At 43.9% G+C, this 20,932-nt stretch overlaps 1 protein-coding gene and 1 long non-coding RNA gene across 4 annotated transcripts in view; one reads left to right on the top strand and one right to left on the bottom strand.

Annotated features, from left to right (window-relative positions):
* Positions 1–438: 438 nt before the first annotated feature.
* On the bottom strand, positions 439–12,899 carry LOC142829534 (uncharacterized). Its single transcript, XR_016349491.1, has 3 exons — positions 12,706–12,899; positions 4,495–4,628; positions 439–869 (listed from the first exon to the last, which is right to left on the bottom strand). It is a non-coding gene; the product is annotated as an uncharacterized LOC142829534 (long non-coding RNA).
* A 216-nt stretch (positions 12,900–13,115) lies between these two features.
* CCSER1 (coiled-coil serine rich protein 1) overlaps positions 13,116–20,932 on the top strand; it is a 1,136,372-nt gene continuing 1,128,555 nt past the window's right edge. For 2 of the 3 annotated variants that reach the window (XM_075929599.2, XM_075929601.2), the window contains exon 1: positions 13,117–13,271. The gene's annotated coding sequence lies outside the window, so the exon portion shown is untranslated. Of the gene's footprint in view, positions 13,272–20,932 lie in introns of all 3 variants that reach the window. The other variant, XM_075929595.2, reaches the window with a different exon arrangement.

Raw genomic sequence — 20,932 nt, 5'->3', positions numbered from 1 at the left:
TTTTCACACTACTTAGGAAATAAACCAGAATGTTGTTGATGGTTGAGAGTAACAGCAGCTCTTACTCAAATGCAACATACAAGGATTTCTGAATTAACAATGGTAGTGTATGTAGGAGTTCTATTTGGGAGTTTAGTAAATTTTTGAAGATATAGTGCTGCATTCACAAATCATATCCCAGATTCTATTTATGAAAGAAAGCAAAGAGGGAAATTATGATTTAAAATGTTGCCACCTATTTATAGGAAAGTGATTTACACTCACATGATTCACGGTTCCATCTACATCACACACACACTTTTTTTAATTCACAAAAGCCAATAATATAGCTGAAGAATAGAGTTAAATATTTCACATTTAGGGTTAGTTCTAATAATTTGGAAACAAACAAGATAGATGATTAAATAATTCTAAATACTTTCTGCAGGCAGTAGCTGCTCCCTCAATGTGTGTTAAACATTCAAATTCATCCAAACATATTATATTTATGCTTAGAAAACTATCCACATGTAATAGTTCTCTTATCTGTATAGTGTGTTCTAGCTATAAATGTAACAATGGCTTCAAAATGCACCACGAAAGCTGGATCCATTCAAGTCTATGCTAGAACTCCCATTAACAACCCCTGTTGGACACATTGATATGAATCTCTTTGTATAAAAAAAGTCAATATTCAAGAAATTTATTTTGTTATTTTACTTTCAGTTGCTTTTAACAGTGCTTTAAAAACTGCATTGGAAATAGCTAAGATATTTGGTAACATTCCTGGGTTCAAGTCTGCAGCCTAGGCCTGTAGACAATTGAAACTGGTGGGAGTCTTCCATGCATAACAAATGCAGGATTGGGCAGATGGGAGCAGAGGACAGACACTAATAGATTGAAGAAAAAAAAAAAAAGGATTATTTTAGAATTAGGTTGAGGCCATTTACCAAGATATCTAAGAAGCAACAATCTGTGATATTTACAAGATTTGAACTAACAAAAAAATAAAAATCACATGTTGGTACATACACACCATAAGATATGTGGAAAAAATATTGAGGCAAGGTAAACATTTCATTGGGCCCACATGAAGTGGTCACTGAAGGTATTTTGTAGCAACATATTGGTTTGTATTTGGAGATTACATAGACAACTTGAGACTTTTTGCCAAAGCCATTGTGGCGACTAATTCCAGTTCCATGTGGGAAATATATATTTTTTAAATAGGATCCTTAATGGGTCTACTGAACACAAAGGTGGCAGTTGCCCAGAGTCCCAGTGATTCAAAAGGATCCAGGTATCCTGGCCACTGCCACTGCAGCAGCGGTGGCTGGAGCCATGAAGCCTTTTAAAATCACCACCAGAGCACTGCATGGCACACTCCAGGCAGCACTAAGGACTAGGGTTGCCAGGTGTCTGGTATTGACCCGGACAGTCTGGCATTTTCACCTCCTGTCTGGTAAAAAAAAAAAAATTCAGAAAATTCCGAGCACCTAAAATATCCAGTATTTTTTGGGTTTCTTCCCCTGCCAGGAGGCGAAAATACCAGACACCTGGCAACACTACGACACACTCAGCAACTGGGCCCAGCTCCCGGCCTCCCCCTGGGGCCTCAACACCCCACAGCCCCCTGCTTTCCTGGTTCTGCAGGGAAGCTGTGTTCTGGCTTCATCAAGAAAACAAAATGGCCACCAGCAAAAAGCCTAAATACCAAGGGGAAATCTTCCCTGGGTCTTAGTGTTCAACTGGTCCCCTGTTCCTATCCCTATTCTGACTCTGCATGCACTAAAAGGGCCATGCTGGGTTGTTTTTTATATTATTATTGCTTAATAATTCTTGGAGTCCTTTTTTTTTTTTTTGTGCGCTCAACAACTTTGGTCTCCCTCTTTCCCCCCCTCCTCCAACAGAATTTTTTCCCTGGTGTTTTGTTGGTTTTTGGGGGGGATGAGGGAGGGGAAGGGTGTTTGATATTTTTGGTTAAACCATCTGGCAACTGTACTAAGGACTGGTTGGTGGGAGAGGGGGTGTGCTCCAGGTGGCACTGAAGGCTGGCTGGCTGCAGCCCCATCTCTTCTGTCCACAACCCTGCCCCTTTTGGGAGCACAGAATAAGTCCTCCCTCAGTCCCCCCCACACACAACTTGTCAAGGGGCCCAGTAAGGCTGTTGGTCCTCTGTGACTGCTACTTTAAATACAGCACCTGATGGTAAAAACAAAACAAAACAAATCAATCAAGAAGGCAAAAAGCTTTAAAGGAGTGTTTGTCTGTAAATGACTGAGAAGGGGAAAAATGCTCTTGAGGGTGTGATGGCCTTCAACAGACTGACAAGAAGAGACAGGTTATTTCCCATCCTTCAATGCAAGAAAATAGGATAAAAAAATATAAACCCATAAGCACCATTTCTGTTCAGAATGATGGGGGTATAACTCATGTGACTGTAAATGTAACTATATATCCAAACAAAAAACAGGACTAAGTAGCACTTTAAAGACTAACAAGATGGTTTAATAGGTGATGAGCTTTTGTGGGCCAGACCCACTTCCTCAGATCAAATAGTGGAAGAAAATTGTCAACCATATATACCAAAGGATACAATTTAAAAAAAAATGAACACATATGAAAAGGACAAATCAAATTTCAGAACAGAAAGGGGATGTTAAGCTAAACATGTTGGCAATATCTGAGCCCCTCTGAAGTGAAAAGTTTTCTGGTAGGTTATTGCCTTGATCACCTATTCTGCTACGTTTGCTGTCATTTTTGAGAATCACAGTGTTATAAAAAACAATGTTTGATGCCATTCATCATACTTGTGCATCAATAATCAAACTGTTCATGATTATATTACAAAGTCTATTAGGTATCATGTTTCAAGACATAAGGTGATCACCAGTTGAGAAAAATTGTCCCTGTGGTTTAGTATTGCACAATTATGTAGTGAGTTTTTCTTCTTCGATAGCATCTAAATATTGGCCATTGACTGATCAGTTTCAACAGCGGCTGAATCTGGACGCCAGTTCTGACTTACATACAGATTCAACTTAAGAACCCCAGACATCCCCAAGTCAGCTGCTGCTGAAACTGATCAGCGGTTGATTCCAGGAAGCCCGGGGCAGGGGCTTCCTGTAGTCAACCACTGGTCAGTTTCAGCAGCGGCTGACTTGGGGACGCCTGGGGCAGAGCAGCTGGGGTTCTGCTGGGTTGGTCCAGTAGCGCCCAGAGCGGCACTACGGGTCCAACCGGCAGCGCCCCAGCTGCTGTCCCACAGGTGTCCGGAGCAAAGCCGCAGAGCACGGGGGCAGCGGACAGCCCAGAAGTGTCTGGGTTGTCTGCTGCCCGCGTGCTCCGCCGCTTTGCTTCCTCTCCCTGGTCTGCTGGAGACCAGGGAGACGGGCCCCGTTCGTAACTGCGGATCCGACGTAAGTAACTGCGGATCCCGCCTAACTCGGGGACTGCCTGTATAAGGAAACTAGGGCACTCCATGGCCGTGTCCACAGTCAGGGGTTCTTTCGAAAAAAGTACCCTTTTTTCGAAAAAACTTCCCTTGCATCCAGACTCAAGCCGCGTTCTTTCGAAATTATTTCGAAAGAACGCGGCTTTTCTTTCGATGGCGGTAAACCTCATTTCACGAGGAAGAACGCCTTCCTTCGAAAGTTCCTCTTTCGAAGGAAGGCGTTCTTCAATGTAAAGAGGCCGTCTTCGAAAGAGAGCATCCAGACTTGCTGGGTGCTCTTTCGAAAAAGCGGATTTCCTCTATCGAAAGATCCGCCTGCTGTCTAGATGCGATCTTTCGAAAGAGGCTCTTTCGAAAGATGCTTTCGAAAGAGCCTCTTTCGAAAGAAGCCTGCAGTCTAGACACAGCCCATCTGTGCTTTAGTCTATCATCTGTGAAAGGGAATAACATTCATTATATGTGAGATGCTCAGATGTACTGTTTAACTAGAGGCTCAGAAAGGATTGCCTACAAGTTTTAAGAACTTTAAATTGGTATCTAGACAAAAAGGAAAGCATTTCAGTTTAGCTATCATGTAATTGGTTGCTAGTATAGTTTTGCAGAAGAGTGAAGGATGTGGAGAGAAGTGGTGGAGGTGGAATTTAGTGAAGGGAGTACTGTACGCTGGCATCCTTATGAGGGCAGAGTTAAGGTTGTTGTACATTTCCTATGGTGCATGTTGGTTGTGCTAATGTTGAGTGACTCCTTGTGCAGGAGAATAAGAGTTACTTTCAGTAGCCTTAACTTCATTTCCTTCTTTTAAGGCTTGTGTTAGATATTATGTAGACACACAACAACCATAGCTGACACTACAGGGTTTTTGTATATTAATACATGCAGATAAGTGGGATAAAATAAATGTGCACCTCACTGTTTCAATTAATTTGACAAAGTTAATTATTGTCTTGTACTAGGTCTGCTACCTACATGCCCCATATACTGGTAGGCATTTTTGTCTGCAAAGGAATGGACTTGCCATTCATTCAGTGCATGTCTGAGGCATATGGAGTGGGAGGACTTACACACTGAAACAATGTCAATTTTCTCTTGACCTATTCCATCTGCTTCAGCTGTACTGGCTCTTTCTTTTATTGTACTTAGCGCAAGATGGCGCTTCAGCCTTCTGAAGCTCCACTGTCGGATCTTTCTTACCCTGCTGAAGAAAGAAGACGACTCTAATAGTTCTATGTAAACAAAATAGCTTTTGGGGCATTTAGGCCTGAAGCAAAGCAGACTAATTCGGTTAACACAGAATTTATGAACTCCCAATTCAATGGTAGTTTAGAATGTGCATGCGGTGGTGACCCAGTGAAGAGAATGGTAGATATTGTAAAATTACACATCTGTTCTTCAGCCTTCAGCTTTCCAATGCAGAATACCACCCTCAGTCCATGTTTCCCCATGCCAAATAAGCATTCAATATATTTCACATAAAAATTCAACTCTCCCTTACAAAATGGAAAAGTCTGCTTTTGGATATTGCTTTAATAATAAAAATGAAAGGAACATTTGTCATCTTACACTTGGCTCAAGGTAGAAGCTTTATAAAAAGTAAACTATAAAATAAAAATCCTAAAAAATAGAATGTTTCCACAATTCAAATTCCAGATATTAAATGCAGCTTTATATAAACAAACAAGCCTCCACAATGTTTCAGAACCAAATATTACCACACAAAGAAGCAGAAACTAAAATAGTCTAGATAGAAAAGTGAAACTATGTTTATCGGCCAAGGTGAGTGACATGTGGGTTATATTATAAATAAATACATTAAAACAAAATACAATGCCATAACCCTACAAGAAGCACCACAGACTTACACAGGCACTGGGGTCTTCTACTAAAGATTTCCTTGCAGGATCGGAGTTGAAGGCCCAGAGTATAAACAGTTTTTGTCCTGATAAACTGCTTCATTGATGGGTGTGTTCAGTTTAAAAACAAACAACAAAAAACCAATATAGTTGTTTTAGTACAATCCCTTATATGGAGACAGTTCTGCTGGTACATAGGAACTGTATACCAGTGTAGGTTATTCCCCTTCCCGTAAGGGTACATCTAGATTGCAGAGTTTTTCCCAGGATACCTCTGGTATCCTGGGAAAAACTCTGCCATGTCCAAGGAATGCGTCTGCTTTTGCAACGTTTTTTCGGCATCCCTGTAAACCTCATTCTACAAAGAAGGGATGTTCCAAAAAAGGCTTCCCTGTCCCCTTCCGCCCCCCCAACATTTGGCCCACTATAGATGGGCCAATTGTTGGAAAAGCCTCTTTCGGAAGAAAAGCAGGAAAAGATATGCAAATAAGCTATACTAATGTAAATCTTTTAGTGTGGAATCAGGATACCAATATAAAGAGCTGTACTGCTTTAACTATACTGGTATATTTAACACTGCTAATTTTGAGAGAAGACAATGACTAAGGTGGTGGAAAGGTAAAGAAACATTTTCAATGTATGCTTTTTAAAAAGTTTTCTTTAAATAAGAATCCTTTCCTCTCCACTGCCTTACCTGAGTAAAAACTGTATGTCCCCCTGCAACCCATTCTCAAACCCAGTTCTCACAATATTGCACAGAAAATAATTCAGTCCTTTCTCTCAGATTGATGAATGCTTTTTTGCTCCATCTCCACTTCTCTCCGGCCTCTTCCGTCCACCCCAACACTCAAAATGACAGATTTAGGACCTGAGCTGAGGAAGTGTGCATTTTAATAGCTGCACTAGCTGAAAATATGGAAATGCTCAGAATAAGGTGAACCAGACATCTCCAATAGGTGAATTGAGAAGTACAGCAAAGACCATGATTATTTCCCCCCCTTTTCATGGAAGTCTGAACAGATTCAGAGTTCAAATTTCTTACAGGCAACTCACAATACACAGGGTTATTTAAAGAAAACCCATACATTTTGTTTAGCTTTCTACTCAAACTTTACAGGGCAAGGAACATTTGTCACTAAGGTGTATTTCTAATTATAATTGTCATTTATGAGCATAGTTTTGAAGGTGGTTATCTTGCCGAAAGCAGGGTTGTGCCACTGGCAATGAGGTAGCCAATGGCAGAGTCTATAAATCAATTACACAGTCTTAAGTAGGAAACATTAAGGTTTAACAAAACATCGGTTTTAAATTCCTGTTCTTTTTATGACTAACCTAAAGCATGTTTTGCCTTTCTTGTGAGGATGTAAATTATTGGTGGTAGTTGTAATACTAATATTATGTGGAAAGGGATTACCATAAAGTAACTTACATAGTATCATACAGAAGGTGAACTAGGTCGCAAAATGAATCCCTTTGCCAAATGACTTTCAATCCATAGATAGAAGCGGGTATAGCCCTGAGCAATGCAAAATGGACACAGGCAGGTTTATTATGGAACAGGTGTTTGAGGCAGGAATGGAAGGAACTTGACTTCTGAGTATGTCAGTGTACATCTCACTATATGTGTACAGTGACTTGCCTGATGTGGAGGGCAGGGGACTGGACTATGACCTCGAGGTCCCTTCCAGTCCTAGTAGTCTATGAACTGTCAGGGCGGTTTTGAACAGCAGTGTCCTTTAAAGCAGTGCATGTATCCCTTGCCTCCTCATGCTCCCATATCATATATATATAGTAGCCCAGTGTCAGAATCTGTAACGCTGAAATGCTGGTTGTTCCCATGCTGCATGGTGAGTGCTGGGCCCAAACGGCCACTTGCTACCCCGCGGCGGCCCGGCTGAGTGGAGCAGAAGTCAGCTGAGTGCCACAGCGGGAGAGGAAGGGGGGGCAGGGCAGTGACATGTGGCATGACAGCAGCTCCAGGCCCCACCCCCAGCCATGAACATCACCACCCCGCCCCCCCCCTTCGCCTCCCGCCGTGGCGCTCGGCTGACTTCTGCGCTGCTCAGCCAGGCCGCTGCGTGGGAGCAAGTGGCACAAGCGGCTGTTTGGGCTCTACGGTCCCCCGAGTGAGAGGCAGGAGGGGGAGGAGAAGAGAAAGAGAGAGACAGGCAGGCAGGAGGCGGAGGAGAGCGAGAGAGAGAGTGGGGGGAGAGAAGTAGGAGGGGAGAGAGAGCAAGAGACGGAGCGAGAAACCAGAGGCTCAGAAGAGAAGACTGATGTGGAGGAGAGACCTGAAAATCCTGTCTTATGACAAGCTAATTGGCTAGTCAAGTATAAAGGGGAGGTTGGCTGCAATCCTCCCTCAGGTCTCTTAGGATTTGTGGTAACAAAACAACCTTTTAAGTGTCTGACCATTAGTTCTTAGCTTTGGCTAAACCTACAGATTTTCTAAAAACCTTCAGAACTCTTATTACCTTGACTTAGCACTGCTGTGCTCCTATATGGTCCAAGAATTGATGCTTAGACCACTCTTCCACACCGCCACCTGTTTAACCGATTAACAAGCTTGCCACACTGAGCCACAGGGTCTGGGTCCAGCCAAGCTAGAACAGCTCCCCCACTCAGGCATGGTATGGGCAGGAGGTTGCTTCAGCTGGGCACCAGTTAACTGGTTACTCCGGTAAGCATGCCAGTAAGGTAATGTTTACCCAGTAACAGGTTAACCAGTTACTCCTTTACATATCTAGTTCCATGCCTAATAAAAAGTAACATGTGACAAGCTAGAGTCAGTTTTTTCAATCTTAGAGAACTGAATGAAGTGTTCTCCCAAATTGAACAAGGAGTGAAAAACCATGAACTATTACGGAAGACTGAAAGCGCTGAGATTCTTTTCTCTTCCAGTCTAAACAAAGTTGTGTTCCCTCTCTGTCAAGTACCTAAAAGGCTGTTACAAGGAGGAGGGAGGAAAAAAAATTCTCCGTAACCTCTTATAATAGGACAAGAAGCAATGGGCTTAAATTGCAAGAAAGGAGGTTGAGGTTGGATATTAGGCAAAAACTTCCTAACTGTCAGGGTGTTAAGCACTGGAATAAATTGCCTAGGGACGTTGTGCAATCTCACTTAGGGTACGTCTAGACAACATGCCTCTGTCGCCAGAGGCATGTAGATTAGGCTACCAGGCATAGGAAAAGAAGATTTAAATTTACCTGGCTGCCGCACTGTAGCCTGGGTGGTCTACAAATGCCTTTCATGTTGACACCCGCGCGTCCAAACTGCCGCACTGAGCCAACAAACAGCTGATCGGCTCAGCGCGGCAGCCAGGTAAATTTAAATTGAAGCGGCGATTTAAATAATCGCCGCTTCTTTTCCTATGCCTGGTAGCCTAATCTACATGCCTCTGTCACCAGAGGCATGTTGTCTAGACGTACCCTTATTGGGGATTTATGAGCAGGTTAGACAAATACCTGTCAGGGATGGCCTAGATCAGGGTTATTCAAGTTTGGAAGCCCCGGGGGCCACAATGATACAGCACAAGCTTAACTTAAGCGTGGCTGCATATACATGCAAACATATATGCAAATAGCTTCTCACACTGGCAGGCATGAATATAAAGTTTAAGGCAAGGCTACGTAACACATAGGCCCCATTTAAGCCTGTTCTGCTGATATTAATGAAAATGCAATATTTACCCAATTTCCTCCCATATAACAGCCCTTTTAATGAGCAATAACAGTCCAGGAAGTTAACTACTAAAATGCGTATCAACAGAAGACCATTGTATTGACTACTTTTTTGTTTTGGCTCCCACCAACGGGCCACATGATGAGCCCCGCGTAAACCCACAGGCCGTAAACAAAGGGGCCATGGGCTGCAGGTGGCCCATGGGCCATGTGTTGAGTAGCCCTGGTCTAGATGGTACTTGGTCCTGCCATGACTTGACCTCTTGAGGATCCTTCCAGCTCTAGGATTCTGCAGAAACCAAGTTGAAAGGTTTTGAAGGAAATCCCAGCACAAAGGACCCCAAGAGCACTGGCTCCACATTCCTGTGTCAACACCTACCGTACAGAATGTCCTGGCTCTACCCTAAGCTCAGTCTTTGGTGCTGAAGAACCTACAGTACCTGTATAAACCTCAGTAGTGAGAGCACCATAATATTTGGTGGCATCCCTAGGCAACACTAAGCCTGCTTCTCCTCACGGTCATGAAACCACATTCTCCACATCCACAGGAGAGAGTTCTCTACTCAAAGTCCGTAGAGAATTTCCCCTGCAGGGCTCACCAGGACTGGCACTGGGTTCGCCCCATCCAAATCCGTCTTTGTTGGGGTTCCTGGGGTCCATCATTTTACACACTGAGAAGCTGGTCTCCATCTGACATATGGAAGCAAAGCAGGTCATTGTCCCTGCTGGAGTACCAGGAAGAACTGGAGATAAGGGCACAGCAGGCTTTGTGGCACTGGCTATCTTTTTGTTCTGTGTTTGTACAGTAGCTAGCAGAAGTGGGGCTCTGAGACACTACAATAGTACAAAACCAAACAGCTACCATTCTGTATCATCACCAAAGGAATGTTCATCTTTATCTCCTGTTGCTTTCACTGGAGTTAGCAGTAACTTCAGTTTAAACACAGCTTTGGGTTGGTTTAGACTAAGAGTAAAACAAGCTTATTAACACAAAGATGCAAGTTAAAAAAAAAAAAGGGTAAAATTAAGGAAAAGGTGATTTCTTACTTCCATCTGAGCCAGTTACCTCACCATGTTTCTTCCTAGAGCTACCTTCAAACTGGGAAAGAAGAAACTGTGGATGTGTCCTGAGCTTTTTATGTTGCCTTAATAGCACCAAGTCTTCCTGGTTGTCGCCTCACCTCTTTGTAGCTATTTCTACCCATCTAACAGCCAGAGACCATCTTGTCACAGAATCTCCAAGTGAATCACATAGTGGGTCTCCACTTGCTGTCAACTAGTCAGCAAGCCTCTCCCTCCAAACACCAAAGCACGTACCACCCGATTACAGGCAGCATCTTCCTACTGCATCAGGAATGTTCATGTTTCTGATATTTGCAAGGCTTCAATAGGGAGCCACAACATCTTAAGGAGCCAAGATACCTGTAGGGTAGGTAACCATTCTGTACATTAGTAGAGAGGCAACTAGCAATGAGGGTGGTATAAAACAAGGCACAGGGTTAGGAATTGATAAAGCAGACAAAAGGTAGAATGAGAAGAAAAGCACCAACCGGAAAGGAGATGAGCTGAAAATGATTATTTTATTAAAAGCTTTCAAAAAAACACTTCAGTTGTTTAGTGAGTGTCTCTTTTCTTTTGAAATTCCATATCCCAAATGCAGAGTTCTCTTAAAATGTACATATATTAGTGAAAGAACTAGATTGGCCTGGTTTTCCAGTGACATCATTGCAAAATTGAGGACAAGAGAATTGAGTTACATATTTATGCTGGTGTCCAAAGAGTGCACATCCTGCTGCTTCCCTGCACCTACCCAACAGGTTTTCAACCAACATTCTTAAAGTGGAGGCTCCTTGATGATTAATCATATTATGACTATGGTTTCTTTCATTCACATACAACATGATTAACAGTTGGTAAAGCTGCCATTATCCTGTCCGACCTTTGCTGCTTGCTGTTGTTAGTCTGCCTGTCTCAGCATACAGAATCCAAGCCTGTGGTTGGAAGCAATATCTTGAAGAATTTGTGGGAGTGCTGCTTAATAATAGGTGCTCATCTTCCAGGGCAGAAGACAAGTGGATTTACAGCAAAATGCTAGAAAAAATAAGATTAACCCCTGAAAGGCATTTAGAGTGTTTTTACTTAAATGTCAAGAAGCATGAGGACAGGGAGGCAGAGTAGGAAATAACTGGGGGCTGATTAATGAAAACACTTAATCATGTGGCTAACTTTAAGCACCTGCTGGAGTACTTTCCTGAATTGGGACTTGATTCCTTCTAAAAATATCTGGGCATTGTATACTTTCATTTGTAACTAGTGAATTACAGAGAAATGTTATAATTTTCAAGGTTTTTCCAATCTTATAATACTGGTGGAGGGATTTCTAAGCAACTTCTACCTCTTTCTACATTCCAAGTTCCATTACTACACATCCTGTATAATATGCTCCAACCTTTCCTGGAAGATTTACTGCAGAATTCATTATCTACTCCAGATGTATTATTCAGCACTATCAGGAAAAGGGAACAGAGCAGTAGCAATAAGACAGCAGAAAGACATCAGGGTTCTTCCAGGTTAAAATTCATTATCTCTCTTTAGACTAGAGTCCAAACAAATAAATGAACTAGCTATGTTTAGAAACAATTACATATTGTTGAACCTGCTTGTCTAGACAGCAGTTTTTAATCTAGATCAATTTGTTGCACAAAGAATTGATAATGTGTATGTGCTAAATCCTGCAAATGTTCACTTTTAGACCACAATGGGGGTTTTAGCTAAGGTAGATCAGCCTACATAAGGGCAGCAAGATTTGGTTCTTTTGCTTTAAAAATACTTTTCCGTTGTTGATCTTTAACTTACAGCAATACATTAGGCATGAAAGCCTAGCATAACTGTAGCAACTGGCAAAACTCTCATCCTATTTCCCTAAAGTTGGATTTGAAAATACATCACTCTTCTGCAGTTTTGTCTCAGCTCCAATAACACAATGAAGAAATGTCCAAACATAAATCTTAATCTTTCAAAAGACTTACCTATATGTATAGCATTAATTGCAACAGCATTACTTGTATGCATAAACCTATGGAGGTCTATAAACCCTTACTCATGTAAGGGCTCCTTGCTCCCGAGTAGTCCCATCACAGGGGTTTTGAACCTTTTGGGGTCTACAGACGAAGATTTCCAAAATGGTCTATACCTCCATCTGAATTTTTTTAGGCATCCGCAAAGGGGGGAAAAAGTTGAATACCACTCCCCTATTGCAATCCATGGAGAGTAAACAAGCATGACTCACGTGAGCAAGTTTTGCAAAGTAGAACCACTCCATTTAACAAGAAACAATTATTTTTTTTGGGGGGGGGAGGAAAAAAAGGACCAATCTCCATTATGCGGCAGGCTAACCACTCCAGCTTCTGTTTGGAAACAAACACCTGTTTGCCGACTTCAGCTCCAGGGCGTGAATCCAGCATACCTGGACTAACTCCAGAAGACTTCCTCCAGCAGCCATGTCTGAATTTCCCACCGTGTAACCCAGGCTCCTGGGCTGGCAGCTAGCGTCTTAAATACAGAACTCGGCCGTGTGTTTAAATTAGGCTCACGTGCCTGGCTAGTGCTAGGTGTGCCGTATTAGCTGGAAAATAAATCACATAGCCCGTGCCGAGCTAAAAAGGGGGGCAGGGCGGTGAACCCGTTAGCTACACTCCAGGCATAAACAAGACTTCTCAGCACTTAGCGAACGGGAACGCACCGGAGCGGGACTGAAGCCCTGGCGGGGCGCCTCGCTGCTAAGGCGGCTTACGGGACACCGGTCACCTCTCTGCTGACTCGGAGCCCGGCGACGGGAAGTTGCCTAAATCCTTGACAATCCCTCGCTCAACCTGCGCGGGCGGCTTGTGTGTGGCTGCAGCGTCCCGCCCTCCGCAGGGCCTGGGAAGGCGGAGTGGGCCTGGGAGCTGCAGCCCAGGGAGGTGGCAACACACACAGACGCGCTTGGAAGCGCCTCCCCTGGTCCCTCCCTTCTCCTCGCCCTCCCCGCGCACACACACAGCCGGCTGCCAATCCGTCCTCGGCTCGCTTGCCCAGCGACAACATGCCTGCTTGGGAAGCGGCGGCGCCGGCAGGGGAGCAGTGCTGGCTCCCGGAGGATTATTAGCTCTGAACCAAGGGGTGGGGTGGTGGTGGTAGGGGGGAAGCCAGCACGCGGAGGAGTGGGGGGGGGTGCAAGGCAGAGACTCACCCTGCCACCCCCTTCTCCCAAAGAGAAACCAAGCTCTCAGTGCGCTGGAGGAGCCCAGAGAGCAGCAGCCCAGCCAGGTAGTAAATATCCTTCATGCCCCGCTCACGCCTCTGCCTTTGCGGTTTGCTCTGCTCCATGCCCAGGGGCTGGGATTAGCCTGGCAGGTTACCCACACGGGGCAGGAGGAGACGGGGGAGCCAGCCCAGGCCTTGGTGCTGCTGCTGGCTGTTTGGGGAGGGAGAGAGGGGGCCTGTCTCTCCCCGGGATGGGAGGGTTGCGGTTGCATTTTGGAAGGGGGAGTTTCCTGAGGGTGTTGCGTCCGCGCCCCCTCCCGGGTGGTGAATGCAGAGAGGGATGGGAGGCAGGGAAGCGGGACATTGCTCCTCTCCGCTTCGGCTCCTGCAGGTAGATCCGGGGCCGGGCAGGCAGGCAGCAAGGCCAGCTGATTGGGAGGGGGAGGAGGGCAGCTGAGCCGGCCGGGGCCCGGGGCATGGCTGCACCAAGCGGCGCAGGAGGAGGTAGATCTGCGTTGCCTCTTCGCGCTGATCCCGGGGATCGAGCGTGCTTCGCGCCGCAAATCGGCAGCCGCGGCTGGGATTAGGCAAGAGGACAAGTCGCTTTGTGGAGGTTCAAGGACTCTTGTGGGTTGGCAGCGAGTGAGAAGACGCAGGCGGTGCTGGCAGCCCGCACTCTCAGATAGGCAGCTCCCCGCTTTGCTGCACCTAAAGGGGACCCGGGCCGCCTGCACCCGGTGGAGGCAGCTTGCACAGTGTGGGGGCCTGGACCTGCCAACAATGCCACATGTCACCTTTTCTTTTCCCCTGGGACTCTGCTCCCTCAGCCAGCGGTTCGCAAGCGCCTGGCAGGCAGCTCTTCTCTTCCCTAGCTGTCCGCAAGAGGGGGGCAGCCAGGCCAGGTGGCGTTTGTGGAGGGGCCGTGAGGAGGAGGAGGGAGATGGTGACATTACTAGGAATTGTTTATTTTGTGCTGGCAAAGAGCTCCCCGCTGCACAAGACCTCACGGTTCCTCATGGCTCTGACCTGAAGTGTGAGAGACCCAGAATAGGCAAGAGGTGCTGGGAAACCCAGAAGACACGGCTTTTCCTCTGGCGCTGTCAGAACTCCTCTTGCTGGCAGTGGAGTTATTCCTGACTCTTCCCCATTGTGTGAATGAGATGAGAGAAAGGCTCTAAGTTTGGCTTTTTCTGTCTTTTTTTAATTTTTAATATTTATTCAGCTGGGGGTTCCAGGAAGAAGGGGTTTGTTAGGAGAGATTTGAATGAGGAGGTTGTGGTGGCATTGGATGATGATATGTGGCATATCTAGCTAGCCAGTCTTTGAGTCATGAACAGAAGGATGCTACCCATCCCTTACTGAATTGCACAAGGTAACTCCGAGTGGAAGAAATGGGATGTTTATAATTACTCAATGGGCTTGTGAAACTCTCAAGCTTTCCCTTAGTATATATCCTTATGTTCCTTTTTTCTTATCTGGAAGGGCGGTCCTCAGGTTGGTGCGTTCCTTGGCTTTCCCTGAGGAAAGGTTCTAGGAGTTGTCTCACTGAGGAGTTGAGAATAATTTTCCTTTATGGTGGAGAAGAGAAGCTCTTGAGAGATCAGTCATGTACACTTTACAGCTCTCTCCCTCCCTTCAGCTTGTCCCTGAAAAACACAGTGGAGAAACTTAAAAACACAACAAATAGTCTGGTAGCACTTTGAAGACTAACAAAACATGTAGATGGTATCATGAGCTTTTCTGAAGTGGGCTGTGCCCATGAAAGCTCATGATACCATCTACATGTTTTGTTAGTCTTTAAAGTGCTACAAAACTATTCCTTTTTTTTTTTTAATTTATCCTGTACAGACTAACTCAGCTATCCCCTGAAGCTTCTGCACAGTGGAGAAAATAATCACTTATGTCCACCAATTCCCCTATTCGACATTTTCACAGCTGAAATGTCAGGAAGAGAAACTTAAAAATCTTTCCTTGAAGCCAAATCTGTGCCAGACATGTTTTTCTTTTTGGTTTATTATTGCACTTGAAGTGTTAAAAATCTCCTGAGGCAGTAGGGGAAAAACTAGGAAGGTTTACTATCTGCTTCTCACAGTTCCTCTTGTTCTTACTTACAAGGGGAGGGGAAAGGAACATGTTGCAAAATCAGTTAAAGATTATGTAAAAGTGAAAAATTATATAAAAGTGAAACCTGAAAATATTTAGATAGCAAAGACATTTCACCTAGTTGTTTGGAAGCTTTATATTCTCTTTTTAACTCCTTATGGTATATGTAACTGTGACTATGCAGCAAAACACAATTAAAATTGAAGTGTCAGGATTTGTAATTCTGTACATAGGAGTATGCTAGTGAGGATAATAGTGCATATGTATTTCTTGTGTAGGAGTTGCTTTTACTCTTGTTATTGAATCATACTATCGTATGGAAACCAGTAGCCTGACAAACTTAAAAAAAAAATATTTTTAAGACATCTAAATGACAAGGGATTTGATTAAATTCTGAGTTATACACCAGAGGAAGGCCTCAGGTAGTGAAATGGCCTTCCAGAGGGACTGCTGTGTTACTACAAGGTGGCTGTGGCAATTCTCACTCTGTGCTAGGTGACAAGTAGTTAGTACTGTTCCAAAAGTAGTTAGCACTGCCAGGGAAGTAGTGAGGACATGGGCACTCTAGCCTGTTCCCACTGAAGACAGTAGGAATTTGAAAAAGCTTCACTGGTTTGAATGAGAGTAGGACTGAATGTGTGCTCACTCATGCAGTTCAGCTTGGGCACCATTCCCATTCAAATCAGTGGGAAACCTGTGTGAGTAAGTGCCCTGCAGGATGGAATCCCCATCTGGCTCACAAAGCACCTGCATAAGGCCCTCTTATGGTAGGACTGTGTAGAGTGTCAGAGGACCTGAATTTCCCTGCATGATGCAGATCCTGCCTATGGTAGGTTTGGAGGTGAGCTGGAAGAAGGATAATGCAGTCAAAAATTCTGCAGAAGTAGGGTCCTTAAGAGAGGAAACATCTGACATTTCAGTTTACAGGTCACAGCTAGAGGCTGAGGAGGGACTGCATTACACCCCAAGGCCTGCCTACAGATATAGGGTTGAATTCAACCTCCTCAGCTCTTGCTTAATGCCCAGCTTAAGGCTTTGTTCAGCAAGGGTGTTTTCCCCCAGAGTTCATTATAGTGTGATGGATAAGCAAGGTGGATAAGTAAGGTTAGGAACCTGATTGTTTGGTCTTGTTTGGCATTGCCTGCATGAAGAGAGATGTATCTGCAGTAAAATATTTAGGTCCCTGTCCCTGGCTACAAGGGAAAAGAGACTATTGACTGGTAACTGGGTTTCTGTTTCTGACTCTGTCACTATTGTGCAAGTCACTTCATCTTTCTGAGACTCATTTTATCCATTTGTAAAAATACTTACATTTGAATCTCTCCTGGGTGGCTGACCAAATGCTCAGCTTACCGAGAACCTGGATACTTCGTAGAGGAACGTACTTATTTTTAAGTAACTTGGTTTTGTTTCTCTTGCCATGATTGTTCTTTGTGGAAAAAGATTTGAAATACTGTAATTACGTTTCAAAACTTTTTTGCGAAAGCACTTTGGTATCCACACTCAGAACTCTATGTTGTAGAAAGGGCTTTATGTAAATTCTGTAGGACCCATTCCAGAAGTTGTTTAGTCCACAGTTGGGTGAACTTCTCATGGGCATCAGTGGGGCATCAGTCTGAGTATGGGCTTCAGAACTAAATTTATTGTGGGGAAAAAAATGTCTTTGGTTTGGTTGGTTGGTTAGTTGTTCCTCTCGAGACATTTTTAGCAGGTTTTATGTCCTTCTGGGGTCTTCTATTTTTAAATTTTTATAAATATTTGTATTGTGTGTTAAACATTTTTGTAAGCTGCCTTGAATATTTTAAATAGAGGGGCAGGGTAAAAATATTTTAAATACATGAATAAAAATTGTTTTGCAGATTACTGTTAACTACAAACAGAGGCCCCAATACTGCAGTTCACTCCATGTAAGCAAATCCCTACACATGTATAAAGTCTATTGATGTGAATGGGGCTTTGCATGTGTGGAACAGCCTGGCTGCCTGGAGATGGTTGCAGGATCAGACCCTCATAAAGTAATAGATTGATTTTTTTTTTCTGTTTCAGTCAATAAATAAATACCACTGCAAGGTAATTCAGGTGCAGGCTCTGAGTGGCACAGACACACAAGTTTCAGAGAAACATATTTTATTAAAATATACTTACCTGACTTGAATGGGACCAGGATTTCACCCTGTAAGTAGTTTGGCCAAGGGGCTATTCACAGACCATGAAGTTAAGTATGTGAATAAGCCTTTGCAAGTTTTAGGGCCCAGCTTTGTATCCTGAAATACACTAGTGTTTCTGTCAGATACACTTGCTTTATTAGATTCATTTGGCAGTTTTCTACAATGGTAGTAAAATGTACTTCATTTGCTTTGCTTCTAAAATATGCATTTTTGTAGTGATGATTTTAAGATGATCTTTAATTTTTTGTGGGCTATCGCTTAAGGCTAAGATGGTATATTAATAAACCTAACTTGACTTTTGTAGTGAGTTTTAGCTATTTCAGAATATTAGCTTTGTGACATGACATAAAAACACAGCACTTCTGAGAACTTAAAATAGTATCTAGTGTGATTTCCACTTGTATCATTTCTTGTATACTTAAGGAAGGGCCTGTAACTCGAGGATAATGAAAGTATATCTGTATAATGTACATGCAATTGATAAATAACTGTTATTAACAGTTTAAATGTATAGGTATCTTTTATTGATTGATTTTCTCTGGCATTCTCTCTGTGCATGTCAAAGTGTATCATTTAGATCGGAGTGGGCAATATTTTTTTCAGGGGGGGCCACTTAATGAATTTTGGTATGTGATCATGGGCTGGCTCCTCCCCCGGAAGGAGTGGAACCTGGGGAAGAAGGGGCTGGGGACTAGCCTACCCCCAGAGTGAAAATACAGCAAAGGGCTTGCGGATCCCAGCCTTGCCACTGCCGTGTTACGTGGCAGCCACCTGGGATTGCTGCAGGTATTTAAAAGGTTCGCAGCTCCAGCCCCTCCTGGGGTAGTGCTATGACTGGGACTCATGAGTCATTTAAATAGGATCCTGCTGCCTGAGCCACTGCCTGGAAATTCAGTGGCATGGGCAGCAGGATGTAAATAGAAAGCAATCAGATGCAGTCCACGGGCCAGATAAAAGTGTTAGATGGGCTGGATTTGGCTCCCGGGCTGCATCTTGCCCAGCCCTGATTTAGAGAATATAAATTGTCATATATTTTGATAACTATGGTTTGAGTTCCCTATTGGGCAGTAAAAAAATGCTTTTGCTTCATACAGAAGACCATTGCCTTTATCAGCACCCTGATCTATCTTGAATATGATAGTCTACATGTAGTCATTTTGTAATAATTTCTATGAGAAATGGGACTACAGGGAGATGAGAAGGCAACATAATATATGTAAGGAAATCCTGATTTTTTTTTAAAGGAGGGGGAGGAAAGAAATCGCAAAAGTATCTGCATTAAAATCTATGTTCTATCAGAAAGAGGAAGCAAGGCAGGGGAATAGGAGGAGGGATGCTTCAAAGCAGCAGCGCTGTGTGGAACCTGGGGCTGCCACTTTGAAACGCCATGTGAAGTCCAGGGCCAGCTGGGGACTCCCCCGCTGACCTCAGACTCCATGTAGCACTGCCGCTTTGAAATGCCGCGGGGAGCAAGGGGCTAGCGGGGGACTGCTTGAGTCCCCCACTGGCCCTGTGCTCCCTACAGCGCTTTCTCTTCAAAGGCGGAGGTGTCCTTATCGACTAATCAAATAGTCAATGCAAATTAATCTATATTTAACGTCCCTAATCCTGTATGTTTTACTGAAGAGAACTTGATATATTCTGAAATAAATAGATAGCTTTAAGGTACATACATGGTCTCCATTACCACAATATCTGAGAATTTCACAATCTTTACTGGATTTATCTTCACAATATCCAAATGTTTTTTGGAAAGTTGGAGTCAAAACATTTGCCACTTTTTAGAATGAGGGAAGTGAAGAGGGGGAACTCGCTTTCCCACCATTAATATTATTTTAGTTATTACTTAATGTTATAAAGCATCAGCATATCAATAATAGTTGAAATCTAGCAGAGCAGTTTTTCCTACATCACAAGTGTGCAGTGTAGAGGTCTGAAAACAGGATGTGATTTGTCAAATTACAGGTGTTAAAAACTCATCCTTTATATCTACACACTGGGTTTATAATGCAGTCTTTTAATTCTGTTCATAAGTGTGTGTACCTTGTGAAAGTATAATGGCAATGCTGATTTCTTTGAAAGCGTATGGAAAGTACTTTGTTTTGTGAAATCAATTGGAAAGATCCATAGCTTTAAAAAAGGGAAGAAGGACGATCCGGGGAACTACAGACCAGTCAGCCTTACTTCAGTCCCCAGAAAAATCATGGAGGGGATCCTCAAGGAATCCATTTTGAAGCACCTGGAAGAGGGGAAAGTTATCAGGAATAGTCAACAGGGATTCACAAAGGGCAAGTCCTGCCTGACCAATCTGATTAGCTTCTATGATGAGGTAACTGGCTCTGTGGATATGGGAAAGTCAGTGGATGTTATATTCCTTGACTTGAGTAAAGCTTTTGATACAGTCTCCCACAATATTCTTGCCAGCAAGTTAAGGGAATATGGCTTGGATAAATGGACTGTAAAATGGATAGAAAGCTGGCTAGACTGTCGGGCCCAGCAGGTAGTGATCAACGGCTTGATGTCAGGTTGGTGGTCAGTTTCTAGCAGAGTGCCCCAAGGATCTGTTCTAGGACTGGTTTTGTTCAACATCTTTATTAATGACCTGGATGAGGGAATGGATTGCACCCGCAGCAAGTTCGCAGATGACACTAAGCTAGGGGGAAAGGTAGATACACTGGAGGGCAGGGATAGGGTCCAGAGTGACATGGACAGGTTAGAGGATTGGGCCACAAGAAATCTGATGAGGTTCAACAAGGACAAGTGCAGAGTCCTACACTTGGGATGGAAGAACCCCAAGCATTGTTACAGGCTGGGGACCGACTGGCTAAGTAGCAGTTCTGCAGAAAAGGACCTGGGGATTTCAGTGGATGAGAAGCTGGATATAAGTCAAGAGTGTGCCCTTGTAGCCAAGAGGGCTAATGGCATATTAGGGTGCATTAGGAGGAGCATTGCCAGCAGATCCAGAGAAGTGATTATTCCCCTTTATTCAGTTCTAGTGAGGCCACATATGGAGTATTGTGTCCCGTTCTGAGCCCTCTACTATAAAAAGGATATGGACGCATTGGAAAGGGTTCAGCAGAGGGCGACAAAAATGATAAGGGGGCTGGAGCGCATGACCTATGAGGAGAAGCTGCGGGAATTGGGTTTGTTTAGTCTGCAGAAGAGAAGAGTGAGGGGGGATTTGATAGGAGACTTCAGCTTCCTGAAGGGAGTTTCCAAAGAGGACGGAGAAAGGCTGTTCTCAGTTGAATATTAGGAAAAACCATTTCACTAGAAGGGTGGTGAAGCACTGGAATGGGTTACCTTGGCAGGTGGTGGAATCTCCATCCTTAGAGGTTTTATAGTCTCAGATTGACAATCCCTGGCTGGGTTGATTTAGTTGGGATTGGTTCTGCTTTGGGCAGGGGCCTGTACTTGATGACCTCCTCAGGTCTCTTCCAGCTCTGTGATTCT

The sequence above is a fragment of the Pelodiscus sinensis genome, chromosome 4 (assembly GCF_052426305.1).
Source record: "Pelodiscus sinensis isolate ZL-2025 chromosome 4, ASM5242630v1, whole genome shotgun sequence".
Taxonomy (NCBI): Eukaryota; Metazoa; Chordata; order Testudines; family Trionychidae; genus Pelodiscus; species Pelodiscus sinensis.
The sequence above is the reverse complement of the archived record's forward strand: the minus strand, read 5'-3'. Positions and strand labels throughout refer to the sequence as shown.